At 34.3% G+C, this 26,643-nt stretch overlaps 1 long non-coding RNA gene across 2 annotated transcripts; it reads right to left on the bottom strand.

Annotated features, from left to right (window-relative positions):
* Nucleotides 1-6,891: 6,891 nt before the first annotated feature.
* On the bottom strand, nucleotides 6,892-24,458 carry LOC103877098. 2 transcript variants are annotated; one of them, XR_002516765.2, is made up of 4 exons: nucleotides 22,010-24,458; nucleotides 20,144-20,279; nucleotides 19,689-19,815; nucleotides 6,892-8,403 (listed from the first exon to the last, which is right to left on the bottom strand). It is a non-coding gene; the product is annotated as an uncharacterized LOC103877098 (long non-coding RNA). The 2 variants fall into 2 exon arrangements; XR_001894612.3 differs by having other exon boundaries at nucleotides 20,144-20,276.
* Between the last annotated feature and the right edge of the window lie 2,185 nt (nucleotides 24,459-26,643).

The following is a 26,643-nucleotide window of genomic DNA, read 5'->3' as shown; positions in this document are numbered from 1 at the left end:
CTAACAGTTTAAGTACGATGACTTTAGGCATGGTTTTTGTTTGTTTGTTTGTTTTGGTTTTTGTATTTCTCCTGACGAGGATTTGTTGGAATGTTTAAGATTTGTTAATGTATGTCATTCAACGAATTTAGAGAATATCACATTTTTTATTAGTAGTTATTTTTTTTTTCTTTTTGAGTCTCTCTCTACTGTCCCTGTGGGTCTTCCATTACACATACCTTATACCATTTGATATTGCCTCACACATCACTAAGGCTCTGTTTATTTTTTAACCTTTCTTTTCCCTGTAATTTTCAGCTTTAGAATTTGCATTTGGCTTATTTATACAGTTTTTCCCTCCCTGCTGAGATTTCTTGGTTGGCAAATGTATTTGAACAGGACTGTATTTGTTGCTTTAAAATCTGTTTGTACTAATTCAAACATCTTACTCACCTAAAAAGCTGCTTCTTATGGTTTTATTTTTCTCTTATAGAATGACTACATTTTCTTATACCTTTGTAGGTCTAATAGTTTTGAATTGTACCATGGACATTACGAATTATGTATTAGTGATTTTGGATTCTGTTATGACTCTGAAAATTATTATTTTTTGCTTCAATGGCCACTTAACTCAACTGCAGCCAAACTCCAAACTCTGTGTCTCCTGCTCTGGGGAGCATCTGAAATCTTTATTCAGATTTTTCATTCTTGCATTCTGCCCCACTCATGTGGAGTTTGGAGATCAGCCAGTGATTTGTATAGTTTATATGCAGAATTTGGAGTTTCCCTTCTTTGGGCTTGTCCTTTCTGAGATTTCTTAAGTTTTCAGTATCTGTGCTGTCCTCTAAAACTCTGTCCTTTGATTCTTCAGTCAGTAATATTACCTGTTTGTATCTATCAGTAATATTAACTGTTTGTATCTAAGTTTGAGTCAGTTTAGCATTGGCTGTCCTCAGATGAAAAACTAGAAACAATTATAAATTCACCTTTGTTGTTCCCTTTCCTGTCAGCTACTCTCCTGGCGATGTCTGCTCTTCATTGGTTTTTAGTGTTTTCATATTTCTTTGTTCATATCTATGTATTTCTCCAGAGTTTATAACTTCTATCTGATGGTAGTTTTGTTTAATGTTGATATTGTAGAAAGTGGAAACCCCCTTTAGTCATTTTAATTTGCATTTCAAACAAAACTAGTAAGTTCATCGACTTTTATTTTGTGTTTTGGCTATTCATATATGGTTTTATTTTGTGTGCATATAAAAGACTTATTGAAATTTCTTGTCATTTTCTATTATGCTGTCTGCTATTCATTTAAGTTACTTAAATATTCAATATATGAGTATTTTGCATTTTTGAGATGCGGTGAGTATCTTTCCTACATTGCTTTGCCTTTCATTTCGAAAATTCTTGTATCTCTTGTCCTGATATTATTAATTTTCATTTAATACTGAAGAAGTTGATGTGATTCATCTTTTTCATTAAACGTTATCTTATTTTTGCGAGTAATACATATTTTATTGCAATCAAAATAGATGGTGAAGATAATAGAATCTGTAATGTCTGCAACCTCAAAATCCAGATTTAAACATTTTGCTGTAAATATTGCAGTTTTTTCTATGCACGTAAAAGAATATTTTTGTTAAAATGGTCACATTAATAATATTTTATGAACTGCTTCCTTTAACCAAGTATACACTGAAAAAATTTCATGTATCTATTACTGTGTATCTAAACTAGAATTATTAATAATAAAGTATTTAGCAAATCATCATTTGTTGACCACTTCGGTTAGTTCTAACATTTTTCTCATGTAAACTATGCTGCAGTGAGTATCCTTGTGCATAAATATGTACATCTACTATTAACCATCTTAGATAAATTCTCTGAGTGGTATCTTTTATCCAAATGACATGCTTATTTTGTGACTTTCCAAATACTTTTACATTGAAGTTAAATATAGTATTAATGGCTTTAATATACATTGACAATAAAATATACTGAAAGTAAAGTTAGTGACAATTTATTTTGCTACCAATATATGACAGTCCATAGCTAAGTATTTTACTTCCAAGAGGAACCATTTGTCTCTCCTGGGATAAGTTCTCTCAGAAAATTCTTGTAGAAGTGTAACTGCTTATCCTTAGTCCATGCTATACTGATAAAATCCTCCTGGGGAAACCATTTATGTCTTCACTAGAAGAAAGCATTAGCTCTTCCTGCTTATCCGGAGCTCCTCATTCTAAATATGTGGATGGGGGTACAGGCTTCTGAATATCTTATTCTCAAAAGACCACTTTTTTCTAGGTAAGCATCAGCATGAACCTCCACAGCTATGACAGATTTCATTTGCTATTTTAGACTAGGGAACCTATTTGTCCATATACCTATTATAAAACTGATGCTAAGAAACAATGGAAAGCTCCAAAGTCAAACTTTCCAGGTAATATACTTTTTAGCCAGGTCACTTTGATTTTTGTAACTTCAATTTTCTTCTTGAAAATAAATGAGCAGTTTTTCTGCTGCTTTTCTCTCATGGCAGCTGGAAATAATCTGCTAACATTTTTAGCATCGGTTCTGAAGATAATATTTGTCTAGGTGTCAGCCGATTTAATAGGATATTTAATATTGTAAGCAAACAAATGTCTCTTTTCAAATGTATCTAAAATGCAACTGGAGACAACTTAGGTAATTTGTGCACTTGAAACATATTATTGTTGGTTCTGTGTATTTTGGAAAGCAATTTTCCATGAAATTGTTATTACCTTTTAAATGTAATATCATTTTGTACAATGCTCATTTAAGGGAATTACCCCTTCTGTATAAATATCATTCAGGCTAACTACTCAAAAGGTGCCAACATATTAACCTCTCTAAGTGCACGGCTTAGGAAACAAAGGGGTACTTTTCTGCATTGTAAGTAGGATCTGATTATCATTTAGATTACAATATATCTCTAGCTGATTTGTTTAGATAATGCTGTACTTTGACAATAATAAGTTAAAATGTCGAACTTAGGTCAGGCACGGTGGCTCACGCCTATAATCCCAGCCCTTACGGAGGCCGAGGAGGGTGGATCACTTGAGGTCAGGAATTCCAGATCAGCCTGGACCAACATGGTGAAACTCCATCTCTACTAAAAACAAATACAAAAATTAGCCAAGTGTGGTGGTGCATGCCTGTAGTACCAGCTACTCGGGAGGCTGAGGTAGGAGAATCACGTGAACCCGGGAGGTGGAGGTTGTAGTGAATGGAGGTTGTAGTGAGCTGAGATTGTTCTACTGCACTCCAGCCTGGGCAACAGAGTGAGACTCAGTCTCAAAATAAATAAATAAAAACATAATTAATTAATTAATTAATTATAGATCTTGTTTTATATACTGGGGACCCTGAATTATATCCAATGACTAAACTATTTTGCCAAGGGTCATCAACAGAATTATGAGTCTAAGATATTTTCAGAAAGTATCACATATTTTTCAAGATTAGTATTTACCTAATAGGAAATCATGTATTCTGTCAGCTTTTTTTTTTTTTTTTTTTTTTTTGTAGCACTTGAATTCTTAACACTTCTTTTAGATTTCTAGGAATTACGTGGTACATTCTCATTTAAGTTATTGATCCCATGATTTTAGATAAGCTAGTCCTGTTAGTAGTAAACAGATCTGACTTTCATTTTTTCCTAACCAGGGAGGTTTCCTTACCACAGTTTGCACAACGTATTGATACTTCCTTTATTTCTCCTAAGGTGATGCCCTCTTTCATACACAGAATAATCTACCCAAATCTTTGCCAATCATCTTATGCTCCCTAAATAACTTGTCTAGTAACAAAGTCACTTTGTGTTGCTGAGATATTCTAAATGTTTAGATATATGGTTTAGGGCACTTGCTATAGAATTTTAAGTCTTCTACATGAAGAAAAAATGTCAAATATTTATCTCTTCCACTTAAAAAAATTTCGTTAAAATATTTCATTAAAATATTTCCCTCTAGTTAATTTTAAGTGTAAGCTAAGTTTTATGTAAGTTGGAAGTGCCAAGAGTGGAGTGGGCATTCTGAATGCGATTGAGAATATGAGTTGAATTTGTTTTATATGATGTCACCATTTCAAAAATTAAATTTGAAATATTGGAGGGAAAGAGTATGAGGACGATAAAAGAAAAACCAAATAGTTATAAAAATGAGGGTTCAATAAAATATTATAGAAAGAACTTCATTGTATAAGATGAACAAGAATGGCAGGGGTGCATATCATGGCAGTGCTAAATGAATTGACAAGTCAAAGTGGAATTCTGATACCAAAATCTGATGGGTCATATTGGTCGTGACTTTGAGCTTTGAGAACAGAATTGTTTGGGAGCAGATTAATGGTTCAGTAGTTTCCAACTCATTTTCTTTACCATCACCACAACTGCCATCAACACCATGGTCACTCTGCTTAGAATTTTTGAGCATTTATTTGCCAGAGATGGCAATCAGTCCCTCACACCCTTATATGTGTTCAAATACGAACGAGACTTCACATACTTTTTCAAGTTTACACAGAGCTGAGATTTAAACTTTTGTATCTAAGTCTCTAACCCATGATTTTTGTTTATTGATCCTATTCCACCTATAATTGGTAGTTAAATGAATATCCATGCTTGTTACATGGATATTCACGTATGCTCTTAGCTTTCCCACCTTGCCTTCATATTTGCTTCCTCTTAATGAATACTGAGTTCCTGTTCTAAATGAAAATCACAATCTATGTAGGCTGCTTTTTAAAAGGATTTTTAATGACTGCCACATCTGAGAGAAGGAAGCTGCTATCAAATGACTGTTCATTTGGAAAATCATGAATTCTTTAAGCATATTTGCTGCCTTTGTGGTGATTCCAAGCTCTTTCCTAAACCCAACTCTTACTTCCATGGAAGAAAGTCTAAAAGTTGGTGTTTTCTGAGGGTGTATGTTACACTAATAACAAAACAGTACTTATAGTGGAATTATAGGTGATGTTCACTGTAAAATAGTAGGACTTTCATGAATTAAATGAATCAGAGTTAGAGGAAAAATTTTCTTGGGCTTATAGCTGCTAGATATGAATAATTATCAAATAAGTAAGCAAAACACTTAGAAGTTGTAATATTAAAATAAATTGAAAATATTTTTATGAGAAAAACATTTGTATTAGTTGGAAGTTGAATACCATTAGCTAATCAGATTTTGAAGTTATATCCAGAGGTGTCCCACCTCAATATAATTCACTATGTCATTGAATATCTTTTTCCTAGATAATTCTACAAATTCTGTTTCTCTGTCAGTGCAATGCATTCTATTGCTTTGGTGCATAGAGGGCAGATCTTGCTAGTCTTGGCAAAGCAGAGGCTAAATCATTTGTTACTTTATTGTACTTCCCTTGCAATGTTTTGTTTCCTGTTTCCAAAAAAATTGAATATATAAAAATGGGTGAAAAATCACATTGTAATCATTGTTTCAAAAAACTGGATCTATAACAACAGGTGAGGAATAATACTGTAATCATTGTTTTAAAATACATATTATTATTAACCCTTTTAGTAAATATGCAAAGAAGTAAACACGCACTAATACTCTCATTATAGATGTAGAGGCTTATATTTGAGCATTACAGTAGCTAACTTGTCTACTGGTAGGTAATTCATAAGACTAGTAAATTGTTATATTTTTACCTATATTAATTCTATACAGAATTTTTATGGTACTTAAACATCTTGAACTTTTATTCTTAGAATCAAAAACAAAAAAATGTGATAGCTCAGCTAGATTGCTAATGTTGGTATTGGCCTGGTTCCTCCAGGCACTCACCTGAGCCCACCAAGAAGAGAAAACAGACAACAGCTCAAGGAAGTAGAGGAAAATTATTTCTGTCCATTCTTTCTAAAGATTGTATCACTTTTACCACTTTCTTACATATTTAAATATTGCATAATAATTTTATAATTATATATAATTATATAATAATTATAACAGTAGAGGATAAAAAATGAAAACAGTAAAGGATTAATTACAAACTTTAAGAAATATACATATGATAAAAAGAATCAATATGAACACAATCTAAAATACACATATAATTATATATATTAATTATAAAATATCACAGTTACAAAGCATTTTATTATGATTTAAAATTTTTTTTTAATTGTCCTCAAGGTATATTTGGTTTGATGGCCTTAAAATTGACACTGGCAGTAGATAATAATTTAAACTGTGTCTTCTTTCCTTTTTGGAAAGCAATTTGTTACAGAAACAGAAGTGACTATTGATTTCTCTTTCAAATTATGTATTCTATTATCTTCTGCAAAAACAATAATTATTTTATATATGCCCTGTCTTATGCATTTCATCCAATAAGTCTAGAGTAATGTGTCAATAGTCCCATTTAATAAATAAGAAAGTGGTGAATTAAACTATTGGTAAAGGTCATGAGGCAATGAGAAGCAAAGTCAAGATTCTAAACAAACTCTTCTTGATTCTAAAGTCTATGTGAATTTCCATGTCAGAAAAAAGTAGGCACTTTTCTTTGAATATCTTAGGCACTACATATATTATTTGCACCACAAACACAAATAAAATATAGAAGCCTACATCTTACAGACTTTCTTGTCAGTCAATATATGCAGATCCTTTATATTCACAGCACACCTAGAGAAAAAAACAGTGCCAGAAAAAAAAAAAAAAAAATATATATATATATATATATATATATATATATATCTTGCCCAGGCTGGAGTGCAGTGGTGCCATCTCGGCTCACTGCAAGCTCCGCCTCTCGAGTTCATACCATTCTCCTGCCTCAGCCTCTTGAGTAGCTGGGACTACAGGCGCCCGCCACCTTGCCCAGCTAGTTTTTTTTTTTTTTTTTTTTTCTGTATTTTTGGTAGAGACGGGGTTTCACCATTCATAGGATGGTCTCGATCTCCTGACCTCGTGATCCGCCCGCCTCGGCTTCCCAAAGTGCTGGGATTACAGGTGTGAGCCACCGCACCCGGCAGGGATGTCTTCTTAAAAGTGTTCTTTTTCCCCATTGTTTGTTTTAGCTCTGACATTGAGTTGTTAATTAATGTTGCTTATGTCATATTACCTGATTATTTGGTTATATCATTCAGTTTAGCTCAAAATTTCAGTTAGCTCAATAAACACCTGTATGCTAGGTGTATGACATACATTGTACCCTCAACCTCCACTTGTCTACTTCCTTCTTGTCATTTAGAATCTAGCTCAAGCAACCACTCCCATCTTCCCCCTCTTTACAAGAAGACATAGTTTTTCAGCTGTGGATCCCGAGTCCTTACTTTGTTTTCATTCTTCCCTTTTATCACAGTCATGACTATGTGAATGAAGTAGCCCTGTTTGTTTGCTTCTTTAGGTAGGCATGTTTATATTATATATCTCCCTACATTGGTGTATCAATTCCATGAAGATAGAACATTTAACCAGCCTTTTCACCTCTTTAGCCTCAGGATCTACAGAAGTGTCTAATAAATTACTTCAAAGGGCAAATAAACACACACACACACACACACACACCATGAAGTTTTGCCATACCTTAAAAAAAAAACTAAAAGAATTTTTGTAATGTGTAAAGATTATTGCATACTAATCCACATATAAAATACCTTTATCTTTCTAAAGTTTCTGTGGTATACGGATTAAAAAATAACACTTCGGATTTTGGTAGAATCAATCAGTATCTATGGTTTAGGCTTAAATATATGAGAAACAGACACCAAAATATAACACGGGTGAAGATAAATGCTAATATTGCTTAGTGTGAGAAAATGACTTTATTTAGTTTCATTGTTTTAGAGTGATGTCATAATTAACCACTACCACAGCTGTACGTGAGTTCTAGAAATGCTGCTCTTATCCTCAGGCAAGACAACGACCTATCCATCCTAATAATATTTTAATAATCATAAAGTCCCCAAATATGCTGGCACTTGTACTGAGATGATATTTATTATTACTATTATTATTATTGTTGTTTTATTACCCTGAATCTACATAGTTACTCTTCCAACATCTTGAACTATCAGTTAAACCCAATTTTGTCCACTGAAATATAAACATTAATTCATTTATCGGAAGGAAACTGGAGAGAATTGTAGAGTACAAGAGACATACGGATTTTTTTGTATACGGTATTGGACTTGACTAATGACCTGCATATAGACTAACAGTATAGGATGAATGTTTTACTGAATCTTCCTACTGATATAGTAAACATTTATTGGATAAATTTTACCCAAATATTATCCTATGTGTATCTGGCCAATGGCACGTCCCATCCAAGAGCCTTTCCCATCCATGCACAAGTCGAGGATCAGTCTTAGCCACCAAGTCTATTGCGAAACACTATCCCTCAGACAAGTTCATGTCCAATATCCTCCTTGAAGAATGAAGCCTAAATTTGAAAAATAGGGTTAAATTTGTGGCAAGAAAGAAGAGATAAATCTCAGGACAGGAAAGGAAACAAAAGGAAAACAGCCAGAATGCTCTGAAATGTCAGATGGAGAAAAAGGGAAATGTGAAACTGTGCTGCATTTAAAAAAGGAACAACAATAACAACCAAAAACTCCTACATACTAGCTATATGTCTTAAAAATATGAAACCCACAAAGTCTTGTAGGAAAATTTCAATATTGCTAAGAGATGCATGATCAAATCTGTAAGTGTACCTTCTTCCTACCTAAAACTCTGAATCCAGACCTCAAGGGTATCTCATAAAATTTCTCTCTCTCTCTCTCTCTCTCCGTCTCTCTGTATCTCTCTCTCCTCTCTCTCTCACATATGCTATTTTCCAACCACTTGGAGAAAAGTATATGTACACGTAGTCAATATCTGGAAACACTAATCATTTGTATTTAAAAATAATGTTCAGGCCGGGCACAGTGGTGCAAGCCTGTAATCCCAGCACTTTGGGAGGCTGAGGTGGGCGGATCACGAGTTCAGGAGTTGGAGACCAGCCTGGCCAATAGGATGAAACTTTGTCTCTGCTAAAAGTACAAATATTAGCCCGACATGGTGGCATGCGCCTGCAGTTCCAGCTACTCGGGAGGCTGAGGCAGAAGAATTGTTTGAACCCGGGAGGCAGAGGTTGCAGTGAGTTGAGATCGTGCCACTGCATTCCGGCCTGGGTGACAGAGCAACACTCCCTCTCGAATAATAATAATAGTATGCAATGAGAATTTTTGCCCATATCTTTGCACACGTTATTATAATCAGGGAATGTATTTGCTGAGAGTAAAATTGCCAATTCACATGACAAACACTATAAAATTTATTCCAAAGACATGTATTTCCACAAATATGGCAGGAGTCTTTTCCACCCATATGCCCACAAACACTGAGTTTTATCAAACTTCAAAATTCCTTTTTTCTTAAACAGTTTGGGGAAAAAAAAGTGTACCAGTTATTTAAATGTTATTCCCTCACTCGTTAGTGAGATGAAGTGTTCTGTTATTAGTTTACAAATAATCGTTTCTACAAATATCTTTGCACTTAATATTTAATTTGGTTGATGGCTTTTCTCTTTGTAATTGTTCATGAACACATTTAATCACAAGATGAGCTGTTCCCCATCACAAATGTGAAGTATAATAAAAAAGAGAAGAAAAATGGGAGGTATAAAAAAGACATAAAATTAACTTGTAGTTGTAAAAAACATAGTATCAGAAAAAAAATTTCCAATATTATTCTGGAAAAGATTAATTCTAGAAACTGCAGAATAAAATACTAGTAAACTTGAACACAGAAATATAAACTATCCAAAAGTGAATGTAATAAAAAAGGATTGAGGAAAAAAAAAATAAATAGAGCACTAATGAGCTATATAGCAATATCAGGCAACCTAACGTAAGTGTAAATTTAGTCCTTACTTAGAAAATAAGGGAGAAAAAAATATTTTTGAAAAAATAATAGCTAGAATATTTCTAAATCTGATGAAAGTATAATGTTACATATCTAGAAAACTCAATAAACTCAAAGCAGAAAAAAATAGCACACACATTTAGGGATATTATAATCAAATTGCTGGAATCACCAATAAAGAAAAAAAGTCTTAAAAGCAGTCAAAAATAAATCAAACCCAGAGGGAAAAGGACAATGCTATTAGACATCTTATCAGAAACAAAGCAAAACAAAAGAATGTTGGCGGGTTTCTTTAAAATACTGTAATTAAAGACAAAAGCAAAGAAACAACAAAGTAAACAAACCTCTACATGTGAACATGAACGGCTAAAACTAAAAAGTGTAGCAATGCCAAGTGTTGGCAAATATATGAGGTAATTGAGACATTCAAATATTTCTGATGGGAATAAAAATGGCATAGCCAATTTGGAAAACAATTTGATGATTTCTTAGAATATTAAATATATCTTTACCCTGTGATCCAGTAATTCTACTAATTCCACTTCTAGGTATTGACTCAAAAGAAATAAAAATTGGTGGCTACAAAAAGGCTTGCAGGTTTGTTTATCATTACCAGGAAGAGATAATAACTAAATGCTAATGAACTGCTCAGTAGATAAACAAGCTGTGGTAGATCCACATGATGCAATGATATTCACCAATAAAATTAGTGGATTATTGACGTATGTTATAACCTGGAGAATCTCAGACGCATTCTGTCAAGTTAAAAAAAATTCAGATACAAAAGACTACATACTGTTTGATGCTATTTGTATAAAATTTCATGAAAGATCAAATTATAGTGATGGAATGAACATCAGAGGTTGCCAGGGTCCAAAGTGTGGTAAAGATAAAGAAACAAAGCATTTTGGGATGAGGCAAATGTTATATACCATGGCATGCTATTGTGTTTACATGGCTGTATATATTCCTCAAATTTAGTCTGATTATACACTTAAAATTTTGTTGTATATAATTACAAAATTCTCTAATTAAGAAACAAAGTCAAAGCACAAACAAGAAGAAAAGAAGAAAAGAGTAAGAGAATGTGAAAGAAAAAAAAGAACATGAAAGTAAGAACATAAGAACAAAAAATGCACTCTGTAAAGTCAGGCTTGTGGAATAGTTATCAATACATTCTCCTCAAAAAATGTAGAGGATTTTTGTTCTGTTTGCTTCTAAACAATTTTATGTGTTTGCAAGCACATTTTAAAAAGCCAATTTTATACCCTACCTTCCATTTTCAAACTATCCATCTTTTCCTAATTTTAATTGCGCTTGCCTTAGAACAACCTAGATCAATGAAATAGGCTTGGGTGAGAAGGCAATCAATGTCTGATTATTTAGAATAACTTTCCTTTTTATTGTTGTTGTTGACAATCACAAAGGACCTTCAAAGAGTTTGTGAGTAACAGATTTATTTTCTGGCATTAGGAATCTAAAAGAAGCTGGCTTTCTCAAACCAGCAAGGCAACAAATATCTGAAAAATATTCGTTCACTCAATCATGTACTTTTACCGTATATTTTGCTATAGTATAAGAGGAGTCACCTGCTACTTAGCTGCAACAAATGTGCCTTCTCTACCCTACTATCCCTAAGTGTATGTCGCATTTTTTAAATTCATTACAGTAATAGCTTAATTTTGGTATCAATTCTTACAATACGTATATAAGAGTCTATGTTATTGCAAAAAGAGAGCTCCAAATACAATGGATTGCACAAAGTTTATTTCAATCCCCACAAGAGTTTCAATTGAGGATTCCACATTGGCACATTTTCAAGGACAAATTCCCTCCATATTTTGTTGTTGTGGTTGTTGTTGTTGAAACTAAGCCATGGACTGGGCGCAGTGGCTCACGCCTGTAATCTCAGCACTCTGGGAGGCAGAGGCGGGTGGATCATGAGATCAGGAGATTGAGACCATCCTGGCTAACACGGTGAAACCCCATCTCTACTAAAAAATATATATATTTATATAAATATAAGCTGGGTGTGGTGGCAGGCACCTTTAGTCCCAGTTACTCGGGAGGCTGAGGCAGGAGAATGGTGTGAACCCGGGAGGTGGAGCTTGCAGTGAGCTGAGATTGCGCCACGCCACTGTACTCCAACCTGGGGGACAGAGAGAGACTCATCTCAAAAAAAAAAAAAAAGGAAAAGTAAGCCATGTATGCATCTCTCCTCCAGCAAATAAGGAGGACAAGGAAAGATGGAAGATAATTTACCCATAGGCTTAGGACTCAACTATGAAATTTGTTCACCATGCTTCCACTAATGTCCCTATGCTGAGAAATTAGTCATATGAGCACCCCTAGTAAAAGGCAGGCTGAGAAGTACAATCTATTATGTTAACAAATTGTAATGTTTCTCTGAGGCTATTTTGCATTTATTTAAGCTTTTTTGTCACTGGTATTTTGAAAGAGTCAGGATACACAAACGAAAAAATGAAAACTTTAATTCTAGCAGTCAGAGAAAATAACAGCTTTTATCATTTTACATATGCATTATTTTTAAATATTAGAACTATAGTTTCTGATGTTTTTAGACCATAATTTCTACTCAGAATACCAGAAATGACCCATATGATTATGTAATTTTTAGTATTATGATATTTATAGCTCTTCATAGCATTTTATGTATATACTATCATTTAACCATTTCCCACTGTTAAATATTTTAATATGTTCACTTTTTCAATTATAAACCTGATGAGTAACCATGTGTTTATACTTTTTTATCTTTTGCTATTTTCTAGATAAAATAGGTACATATGAAATTTTTAGCAGGGAAGTAGACATATATTTCAAAGGTCCTTAATATTTGCATACAAGTCTCCAGAAGAACCTGTAGTATTTGAAATTACCCAAGAAAAAACCATTACCTATATAAAACTACTTGTATTTGAGCTGATGTGTTTGTAATTACAGTAAACATTCATTTCTTCAGGAACTGTAGTAAGTACAGTTTATATAAGATATAAGCAAAATGCGCTACCTATCCTCAAAGTTGAATGTAGCAAACTTACTGGTGAACAATTAATGACCATGTCTTGTAATGAGTCCTGAAACACATGACTATGCAAAGAATAACTATGACACAAAGAAAGCAAGTATCTCACATTTTTGACATTATCTTATTCATCTTCTAGATCTGATAAGTTGCAATAATAATTTCCACAAATTTTTTGAAATGTCCAATAAACCTATATTTTCTGCACTGGCTAATATAAAAAGAAATAATATTCTGTCTGTAGCTTATTTTGCAATGATCTGGGATCTTGTCCTAATTATTTTCCCTGGACTGACTTCTCACTATATCTGCATCTTTATATGTGCCTCATTTCAGATATGTCACGGACATCTTTGTTCCAAGGAGATGCAAAGTACTACTTGATGGTCATCTAGATAAAGGATGTGAATGAAAGGGAACGAGAGTATAGCTTTGGAGAGATATGTCTTACCTCCTATTTCGTCTTTTATTATTATTATAATTCTCTTTTCTGTACATCCAGTTTAAATACCACAATTTCACAAGTCAGAATTAATTACTCCTTCCTTTGCTCTAAGAAAGAATATATCTATTTAACGTGTATTAAATTTTGCTATCACCAAACCTCAGGTGTACAGTCAATGGAAATTTCATTCTGAATCTCCCCACAGGCCTAAAGGGTGTAGTCGCTCAGTAAATATTAGGTGAGTGTAGAGCAGAATGAAAGTTTGTGGCAGATAATTAACATTTGTCTTCTTAAATAGATCTCATGGCCTTTCTGAGAATTGTTATCCTTGGAAAATGTTGAAGATTGTCTCCTGTGAAAACTTATTAAATCACTAGAATAAATGTGGCAAGACTTTTGGAAGCTTGACACATCATATTTTTGTGATAAATATCTGAGTGTTCTGAAATAAGATCTTTTCTAACAACCAAATTATTATGTTGAAATTGGTTGAATAAAACTAGAGTTTGTAGTCTGCTGTTTATTATTTTCCCCATTTATTTATTTACTCAAGTTTGCTACTCAAACAAGGAATGTCTGTCTTTCCCTCTAGACTGATAGATAAAGATAGATGATGATGATAGATAGATAGATAGATAGATAGATAGATAGATAGATAGACAGATAGATAGATGCATACACAAATACACATACATATATATTCACACACATATATACATATTTGCAATGACATAACACTATAAATATTGTATTGTGTATATAAAAGTGTGTGTGTGTATATATACATATATATATGTTTATCACTATCTTCCAGAAAATGTATTTTTATTCTTAAGAATAAAGATCAGTGAAATGACATCTACAAAAGACTGTTAAATTTCTTACCGAAAGGGTGTCACAATAATATAGTGTATCATCACTAAAATCCCTTGTTTTGTTCTTTTGTAAAGATACCTGTCTCCCTCCCATCTCTGTTTCAAACCTGGCCATCACTAATGTGTTAATCATTCCTAAAATGTTGTCATTTCAACATAAATGTAATCATAGAATATGCAATCTTGAGAAGCTTCTTCACTCAGAATATTTCCCTTGTGATCCAGCTAAGTTGTAACATATATCAATAGTTCATTTTTTTTGTTGGTAAGTAGTATTCTATGTTATTACAGTTTGTTTAAACATTCAACTGTTGAACGATATCTGGGTTGTTTTTATTGGGGGACTATTATGAATAAAGATAGTACAAACATTTGTTCATAGGCTTTTGTGTGAACACAAGTTTTTATTTCATTGCTATAAAAAGTAGAAAGTGAAATTACCGGGTCATATTATAAAGACATATTTAATTTTACGAGAAATCTCTGGCCAGGCACGGCAGCTCATGCTTGTAATCCCAGCACTTTGGGAGGCCAAGGAGGGCAGATCACTTCAAGTCAGGATTTCTAGACTACCCTGTCCAACCTGGTGAAAGCCTGTGTCTACTTAAAAAAAAAATACAAAAAATTAGCAGGGCATGATAGTGCACACTGGTAGTCCCAGCTACTTGGGAGACTGAGGCAAGAAAAGCATTTGAACCTGGGAGGCGGATGTTGTAGTGAGCCAAGATTGTGCCACTGCACTCCAGCCTGGGTGACAGAGCAAGACTCTGTCTCAAAAAAAAAAAAAAAAATTCTAATTTATTTCCAAAGTGGCTCTACCATTTTATATTTCTACTAACAGCACATGAGAGATCCAGTTTCTCGGCATCCTTTCCAAACACTTGGTATTGTCACTATTTTTAATTTTAGACATTCTGATAAGTGTGTAGTGACATCTTCTCATTGTGATTTTAACTTGCATTTCCTTTATAGCTAACAATGCTGAAAATATTTTAATGTACTCATTTGTTATCTGTTTACTTTTCATCTTTGTTATGCTTTTCATCTTTTTCTATCATTTTCTAATTGGATTGATGGAACTTTTTAGTATCTGGACTATGGTGGTGGATATAAGAACCTACTCAAGTGATAAAATAATATAGAACTAAACACATACACATATTTATGAGTAGAAGTAACATAGGATATTTGAATAAGATCAGTTGATTGTATTAATGCCAGTATCCTGGTTGTTATGTTAGTCTATACTTTTGAAAAATGTTAATACTTAGAGAAGCTGATAAATTGTATATAAATGTCTTTCTATTATTTCTAACAACTGCATAAGAATCTACAAGCACTTTAATAACATTTCAAGGAAAAACAGTGTATGATTATGTTATGCCATTAAGACTTTAATGTTGTCTCTGGAATGAGACTTGAGAAATGTAGTCACTGATTTCATTTACACCAACTATGCTTCACATGAAACAAAATAAAAGTATTGGGTACTCAATGTTCTTCCATGCAAATAAGTCTAAAATAACCTTGCAAATGAGAATGGCTTATTTTAAAAGCATTTGCTTTTCCATTTGTCATCTATACTCCCATGCATACAGGGAAGTAAGGTCAATGATGTCAAAACTCTGCCTGACTCTATGGAATATGTTACTAATTTTGTTCTGCACAGTTAGTAGAAATCCATTGATTAACTTAAAAGTTTTAATCTAAGGTATTAAACTTGACTCTTCTATGTAAGAAAAAGGGTTATATTAGTACAGTAGAAAGCCTACATCTGTTCCTTTTGATTTGGCATTCATACGCTTGTGCCTGTATCATAACTTTTATGAAATATGAAAATAACTCTAGGAAAAGCAATTCAAAGCAAGAGGACATTGACAAATATCCACCATTGCAGAGATTAAAGGTGGAAAAGTTCATACTATTATGTGGGAAGCCGAGATCATCTGTGACTTTTTTGAGATAGTTTCTAAAAATGTTAGAAACTGAACAGAGTGCAAGCTGTTGGGAAGTGGATGAGCGGTGAGGGAACAGCAGAGTGTGTTGAATATATTTTGCTGAGGCAGACAAGGAATTGTGATGGAATCTTGAAAAGAAGCGGGGGGACTTCTGGCCACAATAAGAATATAGTTTGTGAATTTACATATTCTCTTCCCTTCAAAAATGGAAGTGCTAAGAGTAAATAATAACGAAATAAAATGAAGTAATATAACCACAAGCAGGAAAAAGATGTCCATGGCCTAGAATATGAATAGAAACACACTGTAGCAGGCAGGGGCTGAAGCTGTGTGCCTGCTGGGATCAAGGACTGAATGTGTGAGGAGAGAGTCTGGAGTTAGAGTTCTTGGATAACAGGGCCCAAAAGTACCTTAGGCGCTACTGAAGATCAAAGTGTGGCTCATCTTGTGAAACCAGAAACCTGGGCACCCTGCCCATTCGCAGGGGCTGAGAACAACTTAGGCCAGCTACCTAAGGTTTGCGTACAATTCCTTGCCATGGTTGGCTGAAGGAAATAAGCACAACCAGGAAAAAAAAAAAAACAAAAAAAACCCACGGGCCAAGCTGGCACTAAATTAGCCCCAATATCAGTAGGTGCCTCAGAAAGGCAACTGTAAATCCAAAATATGAATGGATAAGCATCAAAAGATTCTGTTTGTTAATCCTTTTGACCATGAACCTGAGAATGAAAATTTCAGGTTCAAAGTAAATGACCGAAAGTATCACTCAGATTGATAGTCAACATTTACCAAAATGAGGATATATGTATACTCTCAGCAAAAATGCAAATCAGTAATATGATAGAAATAGATTTTATTTCCTCAGACACATAAGTATAATATCAACATCCATTGCAATAACATGAATAGAGGACAGATAAATTATAAATGCAATTAATAAGGTATTAGTTACTTATATATATGATATATATATCATTTATGTCATATATCATATATATATGAATATATATATAATTCATGTATATGATATATATATCATATATATATATATATGAAAGGGAACACAGAAGTAAGAAAAATAACAAGTTAGGCACATTGCAATCATACATAGAGCCATAGAAAAATAGACCTGATAGTTTGTAGACCAGAATTAGTAAATAGAAAGACAACATTGAAAACTTTGCCCTGAATTAACACAAAAAATTAAATCGTAAAATGCATAAAACTTAAGAGAAATGGAGACCTAATTACACAGTCCAAGATTAAAAATATCTCTATTGCATTTTTTTTTTTTTTAAGATGGAGTTTCGCTCTTGCTGCCCAGGCTGGAGTGCAATGGCACGATGTCGGCTCACTGCAGCCTCTGCCTCCTAGGTTTAAGTAAGCCTCCTGCCTCAGCCTCCTGAGTAGCTGGGATTACAGGTTTGCCCCATCACGCCAGCTAATTTTGTATTTTTAGTGGAGATGGGGTTTATTCATGTTGGTCAGGCTGATCTCAAACTCTAGACCTCAGGTGATCTGCCCACCTCAGCCTCCCAAAGTGCTGGGATTACAGGCGTAAGCCACCACACCTGGCCAATTAAAAATATTTCTAAGAGAAAACAATAGGGTTAATATTAATAAGAAATTCTGAATGTTTTAAGAATTGCAAAATATATTCTTGCTAGTAGCCAAATATATATGGTGGTTATATAAAAGCAAGCACAAACAAGTAAAATCTCTTTCCTCAGCGTGGCGTTAATGATCAGAGGAACAGATCTCATTCTGGTAGAAAGGAGGTGGATAGAATGTGTTTGTGTTTGAAATATTGAGTTTAGCATGCTATGGGCACCCAGGTTCTCATATAAAATTTTCAATTTCAAACTGGGTAAATTTGGGTATGGAATGCCCGTTGGGTAATACTGTAGAATTACTATTGTTAAGTATCGGCACATCACATTTAGCCATGTATGGAAAGTTTATTGTTTAGGACACATCATGAAGCTTATAGTGGTGGATGTTATGATGTATTTAATTTACTTTTAACATTCTTCAACATTAAAAAAAATGCTAGATAAAGAATAAAATAGTAGATAACCAATAGGCGAGAATGGAAATTAAAACTTCAGATTTATTTGCTGGTAATTCAGTGAAGATGATCTAAGTGAGAATGGTTTTTTTTCTCTATGTTTTCTATGATTTTTTTTTCCAACAAGGCAAGCATTTTGGAATTTTTTGGGGGCTGATCATCTTGTAAGGATCCCAAAGGGAATTTGAGAGTATGAGGATGTTCCCACAAGCCCCGTAAACTGTCCCCATTTGTTATCCCCTAGTAAAACTGTCTAGTACTTATTGTGACCAATTATCCTGGTTTGCTAGGACTGTCTTGTTCTTAGCGCTGAAAATTCTACCGTCTGAAAAAACTCTCAAGTAGTCAGTACCTTTCAGGAGGCAGAAATGGTCTGGGAGACCTTGACTTTTTACACAATGAGTTTACGAATGAGAATATACCTATGATTTTGTGTTCGGTAAATGAGCTCCATATAGATGGTTGTTTCTATGGCTCATTTGTCTCTCACTGTTAGTCCTCTGCTCTTCAAAGAAATCTGGTTTGCCTATTCACTTTTATAAATTATGGCATAAGTCTTTTCACATACATCTGCTTCATAATGTACATTAAATACTTGAAAAAGAAGCCACAAAAAAACCCAGCATGAATAATTAAAGCATAAAGTTTATATTTCTTGATATTGTCTCATACACACTAAAATCAAAAACTGTGATTTTGATTTTAGTGAAGTTTTTGATTTTAGTGAAATCAAATGCTAATTTGGTATTTTTATAGCATGTATTAAATAATAAATCTTATGCAAATTAAAATTATGAACCAAATATTTGTAGGACGTTGATTCATTTTATTGAGAGAGAAATTGCTTAAGAAATGTATTTTATACAAGCTGTACCCATAAAAAATGATTACAATATTCTTTCTTTTTTATTAAGCTAGATCTAACAGTATTTCCATGGGGCAAGACATTGTTAACATTTAGTTAACTCACTGTAATACTCTCAAGCAATTCAATTAAAATAGTGTATATAAAAGCATTTTATAAGTACAAGAATATTATACATATGTTATTTATGTTTTTTCTGCCTCTAAAAGTATACTATAAACCTTGTTTGTTTTTTTACCAAAACAAGCCTCAATTTCCAAATAAGTAAAGATTTACTGCAGAAGTGTATGTTAATTCTATTTGTGACTTGTCTCAGTTACAACTATTTCATCAGACAATCCAGCCTTTTTTGTTGCACTGTATTTAAGTACAAACTTGAATACAGAAGACATTATCTTCAATAATGTAAACTAATCCATTTTAGCATGAAAGATGCTGGGTTTATGATCGATTTTTCTTTAGCACTAAAAGGAAATTATGGCTGTGAACATCTTCTCTTATAATAAGATTATAGCACTGAATATAATCAAATATAACTCCTCTTTTCTCTTCCATTGCTCACCTCAAAATGGCAAATATTGCAATATTTATTAGGAAGTTTCCAACATAGCAGAGTTGTAGACAGAGAGATGCTTGGTCTTCCTTCTGACCTCCTCTGTTATTTGCCTTTTGCTTATCTGTTTCTGTATCTGGAATACAGAAAGTTCCATAGCGTACCAATAAAACCTTATATCAAAAATAATCTTCATCAAAATTATTTTCAGCAACTAAATGAACACACCAATTTACATTGACTTTAGGTGCTCCCCTGTTTAGATCTAATAAAGACAAAATACCTGATCCTTAAGTAGCAAAAGACTATATACTCAGGGTGTTATCAAATTTACCAAGTCACAGGAGCAGGTGGGCATAGTGATATTTTATCATGTTAACTAATCATTCAAAATTGCTTTGAGCAGGTACAAAAGGAAGACATAATTTACATGATGAAGAAACCCAGATTCCCATGTCACCTACCTCAGCTGACCTGACATGTTTCCCTCAATCTCTGCCTGTAGTTAATATGCAGTTCTTTCATGAAGGAGGAAAGGGTAAAAACCTGATTTACAGGCATCAGTACAGTATGTTGGTACTAGCTGGCGAAGATATTCTGCTGATTAAAATTCATCTCATGGGTGGCCCAAGACACAGTGATGGAAAAAAAAAGAAAACAACATTATTTGGTGGGGGAGGATAGCTAAGTATGGATATACCCCAAACCTCGGGCAGTGGAGAATGGCTGCATTGTTTGATCAGAGGCCTAGAAGGAACAAGATTGCCAGATTCAGAACAAGGTTACCGGGGAATACGTGCCCAGATGCACATATACAATCTACAACAAACATTGCAGACATTTTTCTTCTCATACTAATGGCCAACAGATAGTATCTACTACAAGCAAGTCTCTCAAAAATTGGATGTATAAGATGACTCATCTTGTGATTGCCAATCTAACTCTTGCTTAGATTATTCTGGTACTTGTACCATGTACCTAAGGGCAGAATAATCATTAGGAAAGAAATTAAATGCATTCTTAAGTCCCCAAACAGGGACTGTCCACTAAAGATATGCTAGCTACCACCAGTGCTGAATATTCAACCTGCCAACAACAGAAACCAATGCTAAAACCTTAATATGGCTTTATTCTTCAGATATTCAGGCCATCCAAATGCTGGCCATTCAATCACATTCAACAACTTTCCACTTTGGCAGAGACAGAAACTCACCATACTGGAATCAATACTTGAATTGGCTCTTCATGTTTGTGTACTGTCACAAGCACCACTCACTGAAGACTTACAGATGCCTAATGTATTGACATGGTGTCCCACATAATATTGCTTCAGACTTTTATAGAAAAGGAGCTGTGACAATCAGTTCACACACAGGAATTCCACTGTACATACCACGTACTCAATCATCAAAAATCAGTCAACTTGACTGAACAGGACCGATGTTGGAATGGAGTGCTGAAGGCTTAATTGAGGCATCCAATTGACAAAACCTTGTGAGACTGGGCACTGTCTTCCAGCATGCCACTTATGCACTGAATCAATTATTTATTTCATGTACAGTGTCCTCAATAAAATACACTGATCCAGCAATTAAGGAGTTAAAGTAGGATCAACATCTCCCATCATAACTACCAGTTATTCTATGCACTTTGAAATTTGGAGTTTTCATTTCATAAATCTTAAGATCTTTTAGGTAATTGTTAACTGCTTCCTGGGGATAGGTGAAACTAGGGTTTTGGCAGGGCTTGTAGTCAAGTATCCACTGTACTAAAATCTGGGTTTACCATATTGTCATTTTCAGTCTCTCATACTGGGGGACTAGCAAGCAATGGAAAGAGTTACTCTACTGATAATCCACTCTGATTTTTTTTAGGGTAGTGGTGGGGATATGTTTAACCCAGAGGATTCATCAGGTTTTCTCTTGGTGCTTCAACATCCAGCGTTATGTGAAAATAGTCAGTTTCAACAATAACATCCACAAGAACATGAGGACGTTGCAGCTAAGTGTCAAAACCACTGCGGTTTCAGTAAGGGCTATTTTTCCAAGTAAGCAACCCAGCTCAGCTAAGTGATGGCCAACTATGAGGGAAATCTTACATAGATGGGGGAGAAATAGATGTGACATGAAAATTGTTACCGTATTTTGCTTGGCCTTTTTATTTAACTTCTTCTAGGACATATTACCTAGTGGTACCCTTGAAGAACTGGATATCTACTTTTCTATGAGGGAAGCTTCCTTTTTCTACATGGACTAACTGTACAAGAATGATTCAAGAGATGGCCCTTACTAAACAAAGTTATATACTATCCAAGATATGTTCCAATTTACCTATTTTCTTGCCTTTAGACTTGCATGCTGATTTGCTCCATAATGGCCCTAGAGTTGGTCCAATCCATATTTTTGCAGCAATTGTTGCCACAACTTCAGAACAATGATCTCACATGTGCAAAGTGACTGATAAGTAGAAACAGCTACACCAGTGCATTAGCAAGTCTGGATACACAGAGCCTCTGGCACACCCCAAATGCTTATGTGAGGTGCCAAGTAACACATCTTTGCCATAGAAACTATTATGACCTGTGGACATGCTTTTACCAATGGGGAATGGAAACTGGAATAGAGCTAGCAGGAGATTATCTTCTCTTCTTACCTTAATAAATTTCCCTGAGACATGGCAGTTTTATTTAAATTTCTGAGAATGTCCTGCCATCAGCTGTGCTTAGTGAGAACTAATGCTCCTTCTTGTGTTTGCTTTTTCTATTTCTCTGTGTCACTTAACTTTATCCTTTGCTTTTGCTTCCCTTGGATACAAATACCTGTAATATGACATCATTATATCTTTGGCCTCAGGCTCTCTTATCTAGTCAACTTGAGCAAAGACCATTGAACTATTTAGTTATTTTGTGTTGGTAAACATCTCATATTTTATTTGCAAATATGACTGTTTCAACCCATTAGTTTGAATCAGAACTGCACAACACAAAAACTAATACATGTTCGGGGAACTTGATAAGTGGTAAAATTTTATTTGAAAGATTAGGTCTCATTATGGAAAAATTATGATTTGGTGAATAATTTCTCTTGCTGTTTCTAGACTTCTTGTCCCCCGAGCTGCTGTCACTTCATACCTAAAATTTTCTATCAGAAGAGACAGAATCCCTCATTTTTAATTACCTTCAACATCCTGTGTAGCATTAACTTAATTTTATTCTTTAATGGTGATAATGATTTAATTGAATAAAGCTGTACCCATATAAATTCCTAGGTGTTAAAGAAAGAAGAAAAATATTTGGTAATTATGTGTCTACATTGCTTCTTCTCAAACAATAATTGTGCATCCTATTAACGGCATAGAACTGGAGCCAGAATCCCAGAATTATTCTGAGTATATGGAACTTTTATTGGAATTTTATATGCTGGGGTAAAATAATAGGCCTCTTCTTGAAATGAGAAACATAGAGATACCAATTTCCTTTACTTGACAGACTGTAGATTTCTCTTCTGATGCAATACTATATTCTAAAGTCATCAGTTCTGAAGTTCAATCCGTAGAGAAATTAAGCCACTCACTTCAGAGTGATAAAGTGTTACTTATCAGCCTCTAGGTCCTTCAAAACGTCTCTCAATTCATCCAACCAATCATCCCCTGGCAGCGTCCATGAATAGGGTTCATTTCTTTCATAAGAGGTTATTCAACTAATAAAATTCACAAGGTAACTCTCCTGAATTCTTCTGTGGTTTAAACTTACTTTCCCTGGTAACAGGCTGTGCCATGAGAGTGAAAAAAATTCCTATTTTAAAATAAAATACCACGAGGTGTGTTTCATAGGAGCAAAAGGGCACCTATATTTTATCAGATAGAGGCATAATCCCCACTGGGCACATCAATATAAAACCCATTTTTTGTTTATTACTATTTGAGGATCCACTTATTATTAATAAAATTAATATTTCTTTTGAATGGCATGTTTATCCTTCTGAAACCTTAACTGTCTTCATAAGAAAAGATTTATTGGTCTTCCGTTTACACAGCATTGAAAGATGCCACAAGAGTAAATAGGATCACTTTTGTACCAGGCTTTAATGACCAGTCTGGTGTTATTTAGAAGCACCGCAGGGAGAATAGCTACTTCTGATAGCTGTTGCTTGACTTACACTGTCTTCACATTTTATTCTAATCCTAGCAAGTGGAGTTGCAACTTTATTTGCTCGGTGACAATCTGGGGATGCTGAAAGGGACATGCATACAACACAAAACTAGAATAGTATGTCTCACCCCTGTCATTTCCCAACCTTTTAGTTAGTACCAAAACTTAGTTCACAGACTTCCTACATATCCCAGCTATTGCCATACGTTTGAGAGGCTTTATTATTCAGATGCGCATTCTCTGGACCTCATAAACAACGTTTATCTTCATATGGCTTTACATATACACAAATATGATTGCCTTTCGACATTTGTGCTCACAAATACCTGTTGGACCTATGAAATAAAACTGCAATATTTATCCACTGATATTACAACCTTTCAAGTTTTCATGCCTTACAGTTTTTTCATTAATTCTAATAGTTTTATTTCATTCCATCTTTAGTCCTTTGTTTTTCTCATAGATGGCCAGTATAATTTTTCTTTTTCTAGATTTGTTTGCAAGTTAGATGTTGTTTTTAGTCAGACATGTGATGAATTATGCATACAATTGCATAATTCGCAATAATGAAAATGTACTGTTTATTTAAAGTTTTGAAACAAATGTTATGAAGTTTGGAAGCAAAGTTTTTTTTTTTTTTTTTTTTTTTTTGACAGAATCTCACTCTGTCACCCAAACTGGATGGAGTGCAGTGGCATGATCTCGACTCACTGCAAACTCTGCCTCCCAGGTGCATGCCATTCTCCTGCCTCAGTGTCCCGAGTAGCTGGGACTACAGGCACCCGCCACCACGCCTGGCTAATTTTTGTATTTTTAGTAGAGGCGGGGTTTCACCGTGTTAACCAGGATGGTCTCGATCTCCTGACCTTGTGATCCACCCACCTTGGCCTCCCAAAGTGCTGGGATTACAGGCATGTGCCACCATGCCCGGCCGGAAGCAAAGTCTTAAAACAAAATCTTTGCTTCATAATTGTCAATAGAACTTGATCACGATAGTCAATTATTTCACTGAAACCATAACATAATCCTAAAAATTAAACAAGTAAAAGGTGTAAAATTTTAAAGCTTCCTGCTGTCAATTTTGAGATACTTTAATTTTTGTTTAACTCATATGCAACTTTTCATTATTTATAGAGTATGCCAAGAGTACAGAAAGAATAAGATCCACTGCCCAGATCTGTCCTGGCATCTCCACTGTCGTGCCACAGCCGCTCTTTCCTGCTAATGCTGTACGATTTTACATAGTTAAGCCAGTACAAATGGCCAGTCCTCAATATGTAAATCCTCAATGCAGAACTCATCATTTGTCCATGTTCTGGTACATGCCCACTCCTGTTTCTGTCAGTTACTATTTCATAATTCACCACTTTATTCAAATTCCAAATTTGAATACAGTTCCAAACCATGTTAATTACAAAATGCAAATGTCTTTACAATTTACTTTTGTCCCCGTGAGTTCAGATATAGTCTGTCAATGTGAGGATAATTCTTTAAATTTCTGCCTTTTCGAGGAGAAAAGAGTTCGAATAATTTATATCTATCTGGCTCCCTTCTTATTTAATGCTTTAATAATATAAAACACAAATGTTAAAACTGATTTAAATGCTAGGGGGAGAAAGGCAGACTGGAGTAGCTTCGGTCACAAATCCATGTTTTGGCCAGAGAAGGCAAGGTATTTTGATTGAGAGTTCAACCTAAGTCACATGTAATCTCCCAAATAAAAAGTGAAGGGTTTTTTTTTTTTTTTTTTTCTCCCAGAAGAAAGTAAAAGAGACTTAGTTAGATTCATAATTAGATTCGTAGTTAGAAAGCCTTTCCCGACAAAGAAAGTTTGAAACGGAATTCACTCAGGTTTTCATCTAGTTCTTACATACTTTCATTTTTCACACTTCTTACTTTATTTTACCAAATTAATACATCAGGTAAGAAGTAGATTTGATATATTAACTGGAATATTCTGTAACTAAAAGTTTGCATGCTACTTATTAACATTTTTTGACCTGGTTGACTTTGTTGTAGAGCATACTGCTTTAGCTATTTTTATTTTCCCCCCTATATTTTATTCTGTAGGTTATTTTCTAAAGAACAGAAATTCTCTGAAATTGCATTTCATGAATTTCAGGATTCTATGAGACATGTGCACGATACACTTTGTTTCAATTAGCCATCATGGAGAACATGCCTTTGCCACTTACTAATTGCATAAACTCTCTATCCCAGTTTCCTCCTCTGAACATGAGGACCATAAATGTCCAGCTCACAAGAGTGTGGTAAAGATTAAATGAGGTAACACATGTAAAACACTTAGAAAAGCTGCCATTACAAGATAAATTCTCAGTAAGCGTTACTGCTACTGCTACTCCTAGTACCACCATGACCATCATCATCATCATGACATCTTACACTTTGTCTTTTCTCTGCTATGAGAATATGGAGCCTATTTAGTGATATTCTCCCCTTATTGTCCCCATTCTGATTATCCTTTTTTCTAAAGAGTCAATCATTTTATTTTTCATTTATGACTAACTTTTTATGTTATTCCAAGGACGGTCTGAATGGTCCATGTTTAAAGACACAGCTACAGCAGAATCATGGCAAGCTAAAGAAAATAAACCATGTAATGAGGGAAAAGGATGAAGGGGATAATTCTGACAGTGACTAACATTTTGTGGGCACCTATTATGTGCAAGGCATGGAGCCAAATGTTTTACTTTAAAAATGTCAAGGAATTCTGCCCCAGGATGGCTTCATACTTCGAGGCTCCCCATATCTGATTTAAATGATGAAATCTGAGACTTTTGAGCTGATGATATT

Source organism: Papio anubis, chromosome 14, assembly GCF_008728515.1.
Source record: "Papio anubis isolate 15944 chromosome 14, Panubis1.0, whole genome shotgun sequence".
Lineage (NCBI taxonomy): Eukaryota > Metazoa > Chordata > Mammalia > Primates > Cercopithecidae > Papio > Papio anubis.
The sequence above is the reverse complement of the archived record's forward strand: the minus strand, read 5'-3'. Positions and strand labels throughout refer to the sequence as shown.